Consider the following 13,647-nt stretch of genomic DNA (forward strand, 5'->3'; position numbering starts at 1 on the left):
AAATGTGACTTTTTTTCTCTACCAACTGATGTAGAGCATTATATTTCTCTTACGACTGCATGAATTATAATGCCTGAGCAGTACAATTCTAATTTAAAATGTATTTTTCTCTCGTTATAAAATGAACAGTTGAACACATTTTGTTCTCATGCTGTGAAATGCTTGTTCAAAAATAACAGAGTTTTCATTTTTGATCATTCTCTTTCAAATTCCACCATTCACGCTGCTTCTTACTTATATAGCAAAAATGTAATAGTGACTTTCTGTTCTAAGCACATAAATAAAATTAATCAGAATAAAAGAAGTCATTACAAAGAAAACTTATTTGGTGCAGTAAGAATAAAAATTATTGTCTTAGCCATATACAGTCATTAAAAATGCAGTCTATCATTCAAAGTATCCACTTGTACCCAAATTCTTTAAATCAGGCAAAACAATGAGGAGCAAGTTCATAAATGTTTGATATATTCAGTGAGCAAATGCAAATAAAATTTTTCGTGCATTGTTATAAATATGCAAAAAGTAAGGAAAGCAGGGAATTCTCATGAAATAATAACGATTTCAAGAAATTTTACACCCAAAAATGATAAAATGCATGCCTTCATCTGTTTTGATTTAAAAAATACACAGGTGTCTGCCACTTTGAGGAACATGTCCTCTCACCTCACTTCTGCCTCTCTTCTTTCCCTCCTCTATTGCTACTCATGCTGCACATGCTTTCCTTTTTCCTCCAGCTGTTCCCTCCACAGGGCTCCAGAATTGGCCTTCCGATCAGCAGCAACAGCTGAACAGCTCAGCAGCCTACTGGCCCCTCTGCATGGGACATTGCCGATACCATTCTCTCCCTGATCTGTTCCTACCCAAAACTCTGTGACCAGACTGCCTAGTTCACAGGCCTTTCTCTTTCTTTCTCCTCTCTTCTTCCTAACTGTGGTCATTGACCACTCAATCCTGAGTCCTTTGTTCTTTACAATTTTTTTTCTGCTTATATATGACTCTTAAATCCAGGTAAGCGACCTCTCCTAAACTTTGTCAAACATGTGGCAGGCACTTCATATCTATTGCTGGCTTGCTGGCTGATTGATTGAATGAATGAATGAATGAATGTAAATATTGTGTGAAACCAATAAACAGCTTTATTACACCAGAATAAAAAAAAATTAGTAATTATTGGACAAGTTTTGCCATCCCAGTTTGTATAAGGTATTGTTTATATACACCAAACAATCAATTAAGGGGAACTTTACTATGATGACTACCTCACATTTAATTTTTGGAACAATATTTTAATAGAAAATCTTTCAGCTAAAATATTTCTCCTGTCACATGTACAAATATCTATACCACCAATATGGTGACTTTGGTAAGACTTGGGTCACAGTGTTGAAGGTCAAAAAGGAGACTTAGAGATGCAGATAATTTATTGGATCTTGACTTAATGGAAAATACAGATAGACATCTATCAAGCACTTTTCAAGACCACAATGATCTTTATTTATTAATGGGAAATTGTGGTAAGCTCTCTTTTTTTTGTACAATATTTGAGGAAATTATATTCTCTGTTGGCCTTCCCAATCCTATTTAGCACGTTCTTCCATGGAAGCAAGACATGTTCATGCTGAATCCGAGGTGGTTCAAACAATGGGCCTTCTGACTTGGTGATGGGAGAGGGAGATGGGAGTGAACAAGAAGAGAAAGTAGTACTTTCTTCTGTGCCACCCCTTCTAGAAGCTTTCCTCAAACTAGATTTAAACTCGAAGTTCTGGCTCTAGAAGGGTTGCCTGGTCTCAAAATGTCTATCAACTCAGGGAAAACGCACAGGCCTCTGTTGCTGGAGAGTTGGCCTTCCCTGGCTACAGCCTTGGTTAACTCACGAGTGGAGCAGACCTCACAGCGTGCTTTCCTCTGTTTCTCCTCCTCCCCCTTTATTTTTGCCACAGAGCCCCCTTGATAATATGTAATGCGATTCATTCCCTTCTCTTAGGACTTAATGGAGAGCAAATATTTCTTCCTGAACCTTATGAAATGTAGGGAGGCACAGTCATCTTTGATGTAACCTTTACTGATCATTTCCTATATTTTGGGAAAATAATTCATTCTCTAACATTGTGTATGTGTGTGTCTCTTTACCAGTCTATAGGTATCAGGATGTATTTAACATCAGGATGTATAAACACTGATCTGCCATCTGTTTCATATTTTTATTCATGAGAGGATAGCTATGTTTGCTGTGCTGCATGTCAATTTTATGTCCTGAGAAACAATTACATTCTGAAGGTGAAAAAGATTAAGAGAATAATTTGATGAAAAAATTGTACTCAAAATAACTATTTGGTATGTGATACAGTTTAGCTCTGTGTCCCCACCACCCAAATCTCATCTCGAATTATAATTCCCATGATCCCCACATGCCAAGGGGGGAACGTGGTGGGAGGTGAATTGGATTATGAGGGTGGCTTCCCCTATGGGTTCTCGAGACAGTGAGTGAATTCTCACAAGATCTGATGGTTTTTAAAGGGGCATGTTTTTCCTGTGCTCTCACTTCACTTCCCTCCTGCCGCCTTGTGAAGAAGATGTCTGTTTCCTCTTTGCTTTCTGCCACAATTGTAAGTTTCCTGAGGCCTCTCCAGCCATGTGGAACTGTGAGTCAATTAAACCTCTTTCCTTATATATTACCCAGTCTTGGGTATATCTTTATAGCAGTGTGAAAATGGACTAATACAGTATGAAACAAAAATTTCAGAAGTTCTCACGTTTAAATATTATATATGAAATAAAAATGTTGGTGCATAAAGGAATTATGACAAAACAGTCCTAGTATAGACTACATATAACATATGAATTCCAATATTCAGTAGATATTTCTATGGCTTAGATATTATTCAAATTTAGTAGGTGTTTAAGTAAGGATAAAAGGGGGAAGATAATAAAATAGGAAGAGAAGAAAAAAATGAATAAAATATTGTTAAACATCTAAATGTGCTGAGCACTATTATGTGGACTCCTACCTGCTATCTTATTTAATATTCACAGCCACTACCTACGGGAACACCACCCTCTCTTGAAAAGCAAAGAATCTGAATCTCAGAGACATTAAGTGACTGGGATTAGAGCCCAGGATTTTATACTTTGAGTCACCTTGTTAGACAGGAAGCTTAGTATAAAAACGATGGTATTAACATTAATTTTTCCTGAATAATACACAAACTCATAAATGTAATCTGTATTTATTATCAATAGAAAAAGTATTGACTGATCAGCTGAAGTGCCCGCTACTCTACTAGAAACACTAACTTTATTAACTTCTAAATGTGGATTTAAGAAAGACTAAAAAAGTAATAAGAGAAGCATCATATGTACCAACATATGTAACATATACTGGCATGGACACAAGCCAGCTCAAGTCACATCTGTGTCTCAATGTTCCCCAGTGGTCACAATTGTGCGACACTCTATCTTGTTATGTGAGTGACCTGAGCTGGGCCCATGATACTCTTGGGTCCAGAAGATGTCTGGGGTCACATTGTCCCATGGCAGTGACCTAGGGACTAGTGTCATCAGGTCATGCTGCTGAGGTCCCAAGAGCCATTCTGACTCTGTCTTTCTCACAACTGGGTTAGTCAGTGTGTTGGGGGTTCCCAAGAACACTTTCAGGCTTGATGATTCACTAGAAGGACTCAGAACTCAGAAGTGCTACTGAACTCATGGTTATAGATTATGACAGCAAAAAGATACAGATTATAATCAGCAAAGCAGAAAGATTCATGCAGTGAAGTCCAGAAGAAACGATGCACAGGCTTTCAGAGGTGAGTGATCTTTCCCTTCCCAGGGGAGTCACATGAGGATGTACTTATTTTTCCCAGCAATGACATGTGACAACCCATGTGAACTGTTCCCAACCAGGGAAGTTCCCCCAAGTCTTAGTGTCCAGGGTTTTTATTGGCGGGGGGGGTCTATGACATAGGCAAGCAATATCCATGTGACTGACCTCAGCTACTCAGCTCCAGCTCTCTCCCACACCCTCAACTCCAGCAAAAAAAGGTATTAACCCAAATCACACTGTTAACATAAAAAGATCTGATCAAGGTGGTACAGCACGGCCAAGGCCCCAGGACACACAAAAACTGATGTTCACTCTAAATATAGTGTGGCTCAAGGTCTCAGGCATAGAAAACCACGCTATTGGGGCAGAATATTCCGAGGGCTCAGAGGTTGTCTCCCAGAAGCCAGCCAAGTCCATTCTTAAAGACAGGCCCTTCTGAGGAGCACAGAGTCTGAGCACCGCAGGCCTGCTGAGTTAAGTCCGTCTTACCCAGTTGGCTTTTCCTTCTTTTACTTTGAGACACCTAGTAGCCTTTCAATAGCTCTTTCTTCTTGGTTAAATCATCTAAAATTAATTTTATTTACTTGCAACAAAATGAGGCAAAACTGACATGTGTCTAATTTCTTAGTGTGTAAACACTATTCTGAGTGTAACAATTTAAATGTTAGTGTCTCCCCACTTCCACTCACGTAAGTGACCAAAAGTAAATTTGTTCTGTAAACCAGAAGTGCATATTTTCAGAAGAACCTAACCTAATTGTATTTTTTTTTTTAAGGCTGGAGAGGCATATTTATTCTTGATAAATTTATATAATAAATTCTTAGAATATTTGATTCCAAACTGTATGTATGAATTGGCTTGACATAATAATTTAAATATAAACATAAGGGCAATTTAAACATTGGCAGTAATTTATATCAGTCAATTCAAGGTCAGTGACTGGAGAACTGTATTACGATAAACCCGAGGTCAAAAAAACTTTAGGAAGCAGCCCTGTAAAAACATATACATTTGTAGATCGGGGGCTAAAAATTTATGAATGAATACCATGAAGCAAAGGATGTACAACATCCATCACACATCTGTTTTTTTAAACAGCATGGTTCCAAAATGATACATCTCTTTACAAAGTAAACGTTACAGTATTAATAACTATAGAGACACTATCGGGATGAGCTCCAGATGCACTGCTGACTTCCATCAAGCACCCGTGGTCCATTGCTTAAGGCATCCATCTTAATCCTGGGGCTTTAAGAACATCTTCTTTGCTTTAATCGGTTTTATGTCTCCATTTTCATCTTCGTAATTGGCATGGTCTCTCTTTCTGGCAAACTTTTTCCCAATTGTCCCCACTAAGGTCTCATATCTTCTAGCCATCTCTTCATCTGACACATCAAGCTCCACTGTTTCATCTTCGACTTCTTCTGCTTTGTGCTTAGCATTCATCTGAAGCATCAATTTCTCAACGTCAGGATTAAATCCTCTGAATGACATTCTTCCATAGAGAGGATCTTCACATAGTAAGAAACTCTGCTCTTCTATTATGAAACTCTCTTTTTCTTTAAGCTCTGGCAAATCCAAGTACCAGTGATCTTCACTAATGATTTTCTTTTCTTTTTCTTCTAGTTGTTTCTTGGTTTCTGAGTCCAGTCCCCTTTGCATAAACTTCACGCGCAGCAGATTCTTGGACAGCTTTGTCTTTTGCTCGGCCACCATGGTGGCTTCCGCCCAGTGCCGCACTCCGGCCACAAACCTCACTCTGTATTTTTTTTTTTTTTTTTTTTTTTTTACTAAAATAGTCCCCATTTATGTGCAGTTTCAATTACCTAGGGTCAACTGTAGTCTGAAAATATTAAACAAAATTCCAGAAAGAAACAATTCATAAGTTTTAAATTGCACACTGTTCTGCATAGTGTGATGAAATCTTTTGTTGTTGTTGTTGTTGTTGTTGTTGTTGTTGTTGTTGTTGTTTGAGACGGAGTCTCGCTCTGTTGCCCAGGCTGGAGTGCAGTGGTGCAATCTTGGCTCACTGCAACCTCCACCTCCCAGGTTCACACCATTCTCCTGCCTCAGCCTCCCAAGTAGCTGGAACTACAGGTGCCCACCACCACGCTGGCTAATTTTTTTGTATTTTTAGTAGAGACGGGGTTTCACTGTATTAGTCAGGATGGTCTCGATCTCCTGACCTCATGATCCACCCGCCTTGGCCTCCCAGAGTGCTGGCATTATGGGTGTGAGCCACCATGCCCGGCCATGTGATGAAATCTTACACTGTCCCTGTCTAGGACATGAATCATCCCTTTGCCCGGGGTTTTCATGCTGGCTACTCAACCTGACCCACCTGCTTGTCACTTCATAGTTGTCTAGGTTATCACATTTACTGCTGCGGTATCACAGTGCCTGTGTTCAAGTCATCCTTATTTTACTTAACAATGACCACAAAGTGCAAGTGTAGTGATGCTGGCAATTTGGATATGCTGACAAGATGCTGTAAAGTGCTTCCTTTAAGTGAAAAGATGAAAGTTCTCAATAAGAAAATGAAAAAAAAAAATCTGAGATTGCTAAGATCCATGGTAAGAATAAATCTTTTATTTGTGAAACTGTAAAAAAGGAAAATTGGCTGTCACACCTTAACAAAAGTTATGGCCAGAGTAAATGATAAGTGCTTAGTTAAAATGGAAAAGGCATTACATTTGTGGGTAAAGGACATGAACAGAAATGTGTTCTAGTGGACAGTGATCAAGTTCTGTACCATCTGTGGCTTCAGGCATCTACTGGGGATTGAGACATCCCTCTTTTGAATGTAGTTTAACTTTTTAATTTTTAAATGTGCTAAAATACACATAATATAAAATTTACCATGTTAGCCATTTTAAGCATACAGTTCAGTAGTGTTAAATATTTCCACATTGTTGTAAAACTGATCTCCACCATTTTAACTTTGCAAAATTGAAAATCTATACCCGTTAAACAACAACTAGCCATTCCCTCTGCCCTTCAGCCCCTGGCAACTACCATTCTATTTTCTTTTCAATGATTTTGACTACTCCAGATACCTCTTATAAGTAGAATTACACAGTATCTGTCATTTCATGACTGGCTTATTTCACTTAGTATTATGTCTTCAAGGTTCATCTGTGTTGTAGCAGGTGTCAGAATTCCATCCTTTTAAATGGCTGAATTATATTTCATCATATGGATATACCACATATTTTTTATCCATTCATCCATCAATGGACACCTGGGTTGTTTCCATTTTCTGGCTATTGTGATTAATGCTACTATGAGCATGAGTATTAATGTCTCCTCAAGACCCTGCTTTCAATTCTTTTGGATATACATCCCGAAGTGGAATTGCTGAACTACATGTTAATTCTATTTTTATTTTATTTTTTTAAGAATTGACATACCGTTTTCCATAGTGACTGCTTTGGGGAAGAATAAAAACCTACTTTGAAATATTACTAGCCTGTCATCACTTTATGAGGTACAAATTTCTACAAACCTTCTGCAATCTTAGAATCCCTATTGACCAATATCATGCAGCTATAAAGTAGATTTTCAGTATTAATAATTTAGTATTTAACAAAGAAAATGATAAAATCACCTGTCTCATGCCAGGACCATCTAGGTCCTCATTTGCCATCATCCATAATCACTTTTAGTCTTCTAGTAAATGCTTTTTCCTCTTGGGAAAATAGCTCTCAAAACATTTTATCATCAAAAAAAGCTACAACATTATACTTTAAAATACTAAACACATATCCTATGGCTTAATATTTATGATTGCTGGGCACCTTGTGATACCAATAAAACTGAACCAGAAAATGCTTAGAACAGCGCATGCCACAGTTAAGTATTCACTTCAGTCGAGGCACACACAATATTGAGCACAGTCAGCGTTGCTCAACAGGATGAAGAGTCATAACCTGATATAGTGACAAAATTTTCTTCTGCAGAGCATGTAGGGAGGTCCCAATGCAAGAGCTGACTCTCCATGTGCATTCTGTGCACCCTTGAAACCTCTGTGCACAGAACGACCCACAACTTCTAGAACCAGATAAACCACTACTCTGGTTTATATAAGTTTCAGGTAGGAATTATTTCACAGGCTAAGAGATTGTATATGGAGAAAGATTCCCATCCCAGGGCCAGTCTGGAGTTTTTGCATGCTCTGATGATCATCTTCTGGGTAGAAACAGCAAGTTAAACAACAGCAATATAGAAGAGTGGGAAGGAAAAGAGGCTAACCAGCAGATTTGGAGCAAGTGACCTTCCCAAAGGTTGGCAAAGAACCTTTCACAGTAAAATGTATCAGAATGCCAACATGTCCTTGGGCCAGATCAAGTAAATCATGATTAAAACCACTGACAGTAGTCAAACAAAATTAATGTCCAATAGTTTTTGTCATTTTATTCAGAAAATCTAATTGAATGTTTCCAATATCTTTAAAACAAGATGTAGTAATTTAAAAATTGTACGTGTAATCTGCTTCTCTTTCACTCCCTTTATAACAGCGCTATTGTGATCATTTTCCACTTCTGCTTAGCAAAGGTGGGAAGGTCGTTCCCATTCTTTTTTATTTCCTGTGACAGATAGCATAATCCTTTCCACTTCCTCGATTATTTAATTCAATTCTGAAAAAATATACCAAAGGCAATAACTGCCCTCCAGCTCAGCTCTAAATCTGCTTGGAAAACTCAGCTCTTAACAATTTTCAGATGAAATAAAGTTTGTTTTACTATATAGTATAAAAGAAGCATATTCTCCAAGTTATTTATTTGGTACAAGTTGGGGTTACCCTTGACTCCTCTCTTTTGCTCACACTCAATATCTGATCCATCAACAAATCTTGTTGGCTTCATTTTCAAAATTCTTCCAGTATCCAACCACCTCTCATCACCTCCACTGCTACTATCTTACTCAAAGTCACCAGTACCTTGGCTGCATGGCTTCGATAACCTCTAACTTATCTGCCTCCTTCTGCTCTTGCTTCTTTTCAGTCTATGTTCAGCAGAAGAGCTTCTTGATCTTTACTGTCTCTCTCCCCCATTATAATAGATATAAACTTCATAATGAAATGGTTATTATTTTTTTTTTCTGTTTTGGTCACTGCTACATTTTCAGCACCTATAATATTCCCTAGCTTATTAAACAGCATTTTAAAATATTTATTGAATAAATGTATGATAAATAAAATATATTTCTGATTGGGCATGGTGGCTTACACCTGTAATCCCAGCATTTTGGGAGGCTGAGATGGGTCAATTATTTGAGGTCAGGAGTTCAGGACCAGCCCGGCCAACATGGTAAAACCTCGTCTTTACTAAAAATACAAAAACTAGCTGGGCATGGTTGTGGGCACCTGTAATCCCAACTACTCAGGAGGCTGAGGCAGGAGAATCACTTGAACTCGGGAGGAGGAAGTTGCAGTGATCCCAGGCCATGCCACTGCACTCCAGCCTGGGCAACAGAGCAAGACTCCATGTCAAAAAAATAAATAAATGAATAAAATAATATATTTCTAAAGAAGGAACTTGGACAAATATTAATATTAGCAAAATGTTTATTAATCTGCATAAACTTTGTGAGATCTAGATCTTTGTTATCCATAAACTAATATATTCTATAAATGAATTAACAAATGCTATTCATTTTGAAATGGGGATTTTCCTTTGCAATGTTTCAATTACATATTTGGAAATAACTAATTCATTAGAATGTTTAGGATTAACAAATTAAAGTGGGTTTATTTTTTTCCCTAGCTTTATTAAGATATAGTTGACAAATAAAAATTGCATTTATTTGTTATACAAGATGATCTTTTGGTATGTGCATACAATGTGAAATGGTTAAATCAAGCTAATTAACATATCCATCATCTCACCTACTTATCGTAGCTTGAGAAAAACAACTAAAAAATTATTTGAGGGGTGAATTACTGCATTTACCTTTTCCTCTTTGCCTCTTTATCTTCCTGTCTGAGCTCATTAATAGTCTCACCAAAGTGTGTACAAGGAAACAGATGGGAGTAAAATTCTATTCAGAACATGTTTCCATGTTATCTTTCAGCACTGCTGGTGGAAAGACAACTAAAGAAGATGAAAGCCACCACTAAAGTGATATTTTATGACTATAAAGATGTCATTTAAATTCACGATTAGCATGGATTTTTGTTTTTTAGAAAAAACACGGAAAATCCAAAATGTTCCTTTTGAAAGACAGCACGCATCTAACTTGGTATTAAAACAAAATGTGCTCTTAATGGAATCTGTTATAGGTTGAATTGTGCCTACTCACCAGAGATACGTTGAAATCTTAACCCCCCAAAATGCTGCAGAATGTGGCCTTATTTGGAAATAGAGTCTTTAGAGAGGTAATCAAGTTAAAAATGAGGTCATTAGCATGGGTCCTAATCCAGTATGACTAGTGTCCTCATACAGTGGGGAAATTTGGACACAGACATGCACAGAGGCAGAGATTGAAACGATGCAGCTACCCAGAGACTTAGAAGGAGCCTGGCCTTCGAGCCTCCAGAACTCTGAGATAACAAATTTCTCCTTTTAAGCCACCCAGTATGTGGTACTTTGTTATGGCAATCCCAGCAATTAAAGGGGAACCTAAATAATGTTTTATAAATTTTTTTTTTCCTGCAGTTTTTCTAAAAAGTGAGAAGATGCTCGTATCATGCCTGAGTTCATCCCAAAGATAGTATTTAAAATGTTCAGTGCCTTTTGTTGATGGCTCCATAAACTTACGGCTGGCAGAAGGATAAAGGACTGCTCATTGCATATTGGAAAGAAGCTCCATTTGTAGAAACACTAAAACATGGCTATTTGAGATCTATTTTTCCTCAAAGGGCTTAGTGACAAGCAATCTATTTATCTCACAGTCAAATACCATAAAGATTGAATCAAGGGTGTTTAAATAAAAATATAACATTCCATTCTATTTGATAAAATGAGAGAATATATGAAACTGCAAGCATTTGATAATAGAAAAAGTCAATATAAATATCAAGATTGCTTATATATGTCTAATTTAAAAATCTAACTTTTTACAAAGGGTTTTTTAAGATTGTACCATTTGGGTGGCTGAAGTACTAAATCACTACAACAGTCTATGAATCTTATATAAAACGTAGGAATTTTTTAAAGATAAATTTTAAAATGTGAAAGAAGCATTTTTAACTGTCAAATTGTAAATAGATTCATCATAACATAACTTCTTTGCCTATGCAAGGACTATGCTGTTAGGCCTAAGACATCTGTGGTCATTAGGTGAGAATTCCTTCAAATTCAAGTCCATGCCACCTCTGTCTTCGTCTCTCTGCCTATCCCAAAGTTAGGCGCAGCCACACCCACTTTCCTATTCCCAATGCTAGTCTCAGAGAAGGGGAGATATCTCTGCTCTGGAACAAACCTACACCCTCCACCTCTGCTCTTGATTTCTTCTCTCATTCTACCTCCTCGGGAGCCTTGTTCCTTCAGAATTCCATGCCTTGCCTTCTTTTTCAGCCTCTCCTTCTCTACAAGCTTTTGCTCATTCCCTTCTGTACAGATGTAGGCTCAAGATCACCCTTTTTTAAAACTTTTACCAAATCCAATGTTCTGCACCAGCTAATACTCTATCTCATGAACATGTAATATATATTAAGTGTACTAACATCCTTACCTCTCATTTACTCATCTGCTCACTAGAATCTAGTTTCTACTATAACATGGCCACTCCCAGTGGTAGCCAATGACTTCCAAACTGCCAAATCGAATAGTTCACCTTTACCGAGTAATTTCTCCTTCTAAACTGAATTTCCTAGCTTTTCCCCCAAGCCTCTTGTATTCCCTATATCTGTGAATAATCTTAATCATTTGCTCAAGTCAGAAATCTACAAGTCATTCTTGATTCCTTCCCCTCCAAGATTCTAATTAATTACTCAGTTCTATCAAGTCCACTCCTAAACACCTTTTTCATTCTATACACTTTTCTCCATTTCTCCACCACTACTTTAGTCCAAGCTGCCCTCACCTCTCATCTGACTTACTGCAAGTTCACTCCGTCTTCAGTCTTTCTTGTTCCTGCTCTAATTCAGGAGAGAGAGAGATATATATTCAGGGTCAGAATGATCACTTTATTCTCCTGCCTAACATTCTTTCATGTCTTCCACTGCCCATAACACAATGTCCAAACTATTGTAATGACTGGCCTTTGACCAGTTCTCAGTTTTCTCTGTTGCCACCCTGTTCTTGGTGATATGTTTTGGCTGTGTCCCCACCCAAATCTCATCTTGAATTGTAGTTCCCATAATCCTCACATGTCATGGGAGGGTCCCGATGAGAGGTAACTGAATCATGAGGGAGATTACCCTCATGCTGTTCTTGCGATAGTGAGTGAGTTCTCATGAGATCTGATGGTTTTATAAGGGGCTTTTCCCCTTTTGCTTGGCACGTCTCCTTCCTGCTACCACGTGAAGAAGGACACATTTGCTTCCGCTTCTGCCATGATTGTAAGTTTCCTGAGGCCTCCCCGGACATTTGGAATTGTCAGTCAATTCAACCTTTTTCCTTTATAAATCACCCAGTCTCACGTATGTCCTTATAGCAGCATGAGGACAGACTGTTACACCTGGAATCTACACTTTCAGATATTCTGAACTGCTTTCCTTCCTTTTCCTGTACCATGCTTTCTACCTCTCCACTTTTGAAAGCATTCATTCCTTTACCTACCCAACTCCAGGACCTTTCTCAGGCCCAGCTTAAATGTTTTCTCCTCTGAAAGTCTCTTGATGCCCTTCTTCAGATTACCTGTGTGGCTGGCTGTGCTTGTCACGTGTTCACTTGTCACCCTGCATGTCCCCTGTCATAAACTCACCACACACACTTCTTTGTGATTGTTTTTCTCCTCTGCTAGATAATCAGTACCATGATGGCACAGTCTGTATCTGCCTTTGTTCATCACTGTATCCACAGTCCCTAGCACATAACAGGTGTTTAGTAAGTATTTACTGAATGAATAACTAAATAAATAAATGAAGCATGGGAGGATAACACAATGATCGGTCCCTGTTAAGGACTGAATGTTTGTGTCCCCCCAAAATTTACATGTTGAAACTTTAACTCTCAGTGCAATGATCTTTGTAGGTGGGGTCGTTGGGAGGTAATTAGGTTTAGATGAGGTCATGAGGTTGGGCTCCCCACAATAGGATTTATCAGTGTCCTTATAGGAAGAAGAAGAAGAAGACACAGAAAGAAGGCCGCCATCCATCTGCAACCCAGGAAGACAGCCCTCACCAAGAACTGAATCTGCTGGCACCTTGATCCTGGACTTTCAGCCTCCAGAAGTGTGAGAAACAAATGTTTGCTGTTTAAGCCATCCAGTCTATGGTATTTCATTAAAGCAGCCCGGGCTGACCGACAGTGTCCATGCTTAGGAGTCATAGGATTGAAATCTGTCTTTGTCCTTTACTTGCTATGTGACTATGAGCTTATTAATTAATTCTAAGCTTCTGTTTCATAATCTATAAAATAATAAAAATAATGCATTTTCTTGTGTGAGGATTAAATACATAAGAGATAAAGTTGCTAAGGCACTGTAATTGGCACATGGTAAGAATTTAGGAACATGTTTTATCAATAAGTGCTGATAAGCTAAATGTGAGTCAGAAACTTAACTTTGAAAAACGATCACTAAAAATCAATATTGGGCTAATTTAATAAAATACCCCACCTTCTTTCATTAGCAGAGCTAACAGAATAGAAAGATACTGGTTTCTTCTTGAAAAGTGAGAAAATTACAGGTTTCATATCTAACAATGGAGCCCCATTCCT

General features: G+C 38.0%; 1 protein-coding gene and 1 pseudogene across 24 annotated transcripts in view; both read right to left on the reverse strand.

Moving 5' to 3' along the window:
* Positions 1-13,647, reverse strand: part of SYNE1 (spectrin repeat containing nuclear envelope protein 1) — a 530,711-nt gene that overhangs the window by 416,291 nt on the left and 100,773 nt on the right. The gene's annotated exons all lie outside the window — the stretch shown is intronic.
* Positions 4,585-7,898, reverse strand: LOC135970309 (M-phase phosphoprotein 6 pseudogene; annotated as a pseudogene).

Source organism: Macaca fascicularis, chromosome 4 (assembly GCF_037993035.2).
Source record: "Macaca fascicularis isolate 582-1 chromosome 4, T2T-MFA8v1.1".
NCBI classification, from domain to species: domain Eukaryota; kingdom Metazoa; phylum Chordata; class Mammalia; order Primates; family Cercopithecidae; genus Macaca; species Macaca fascicularis.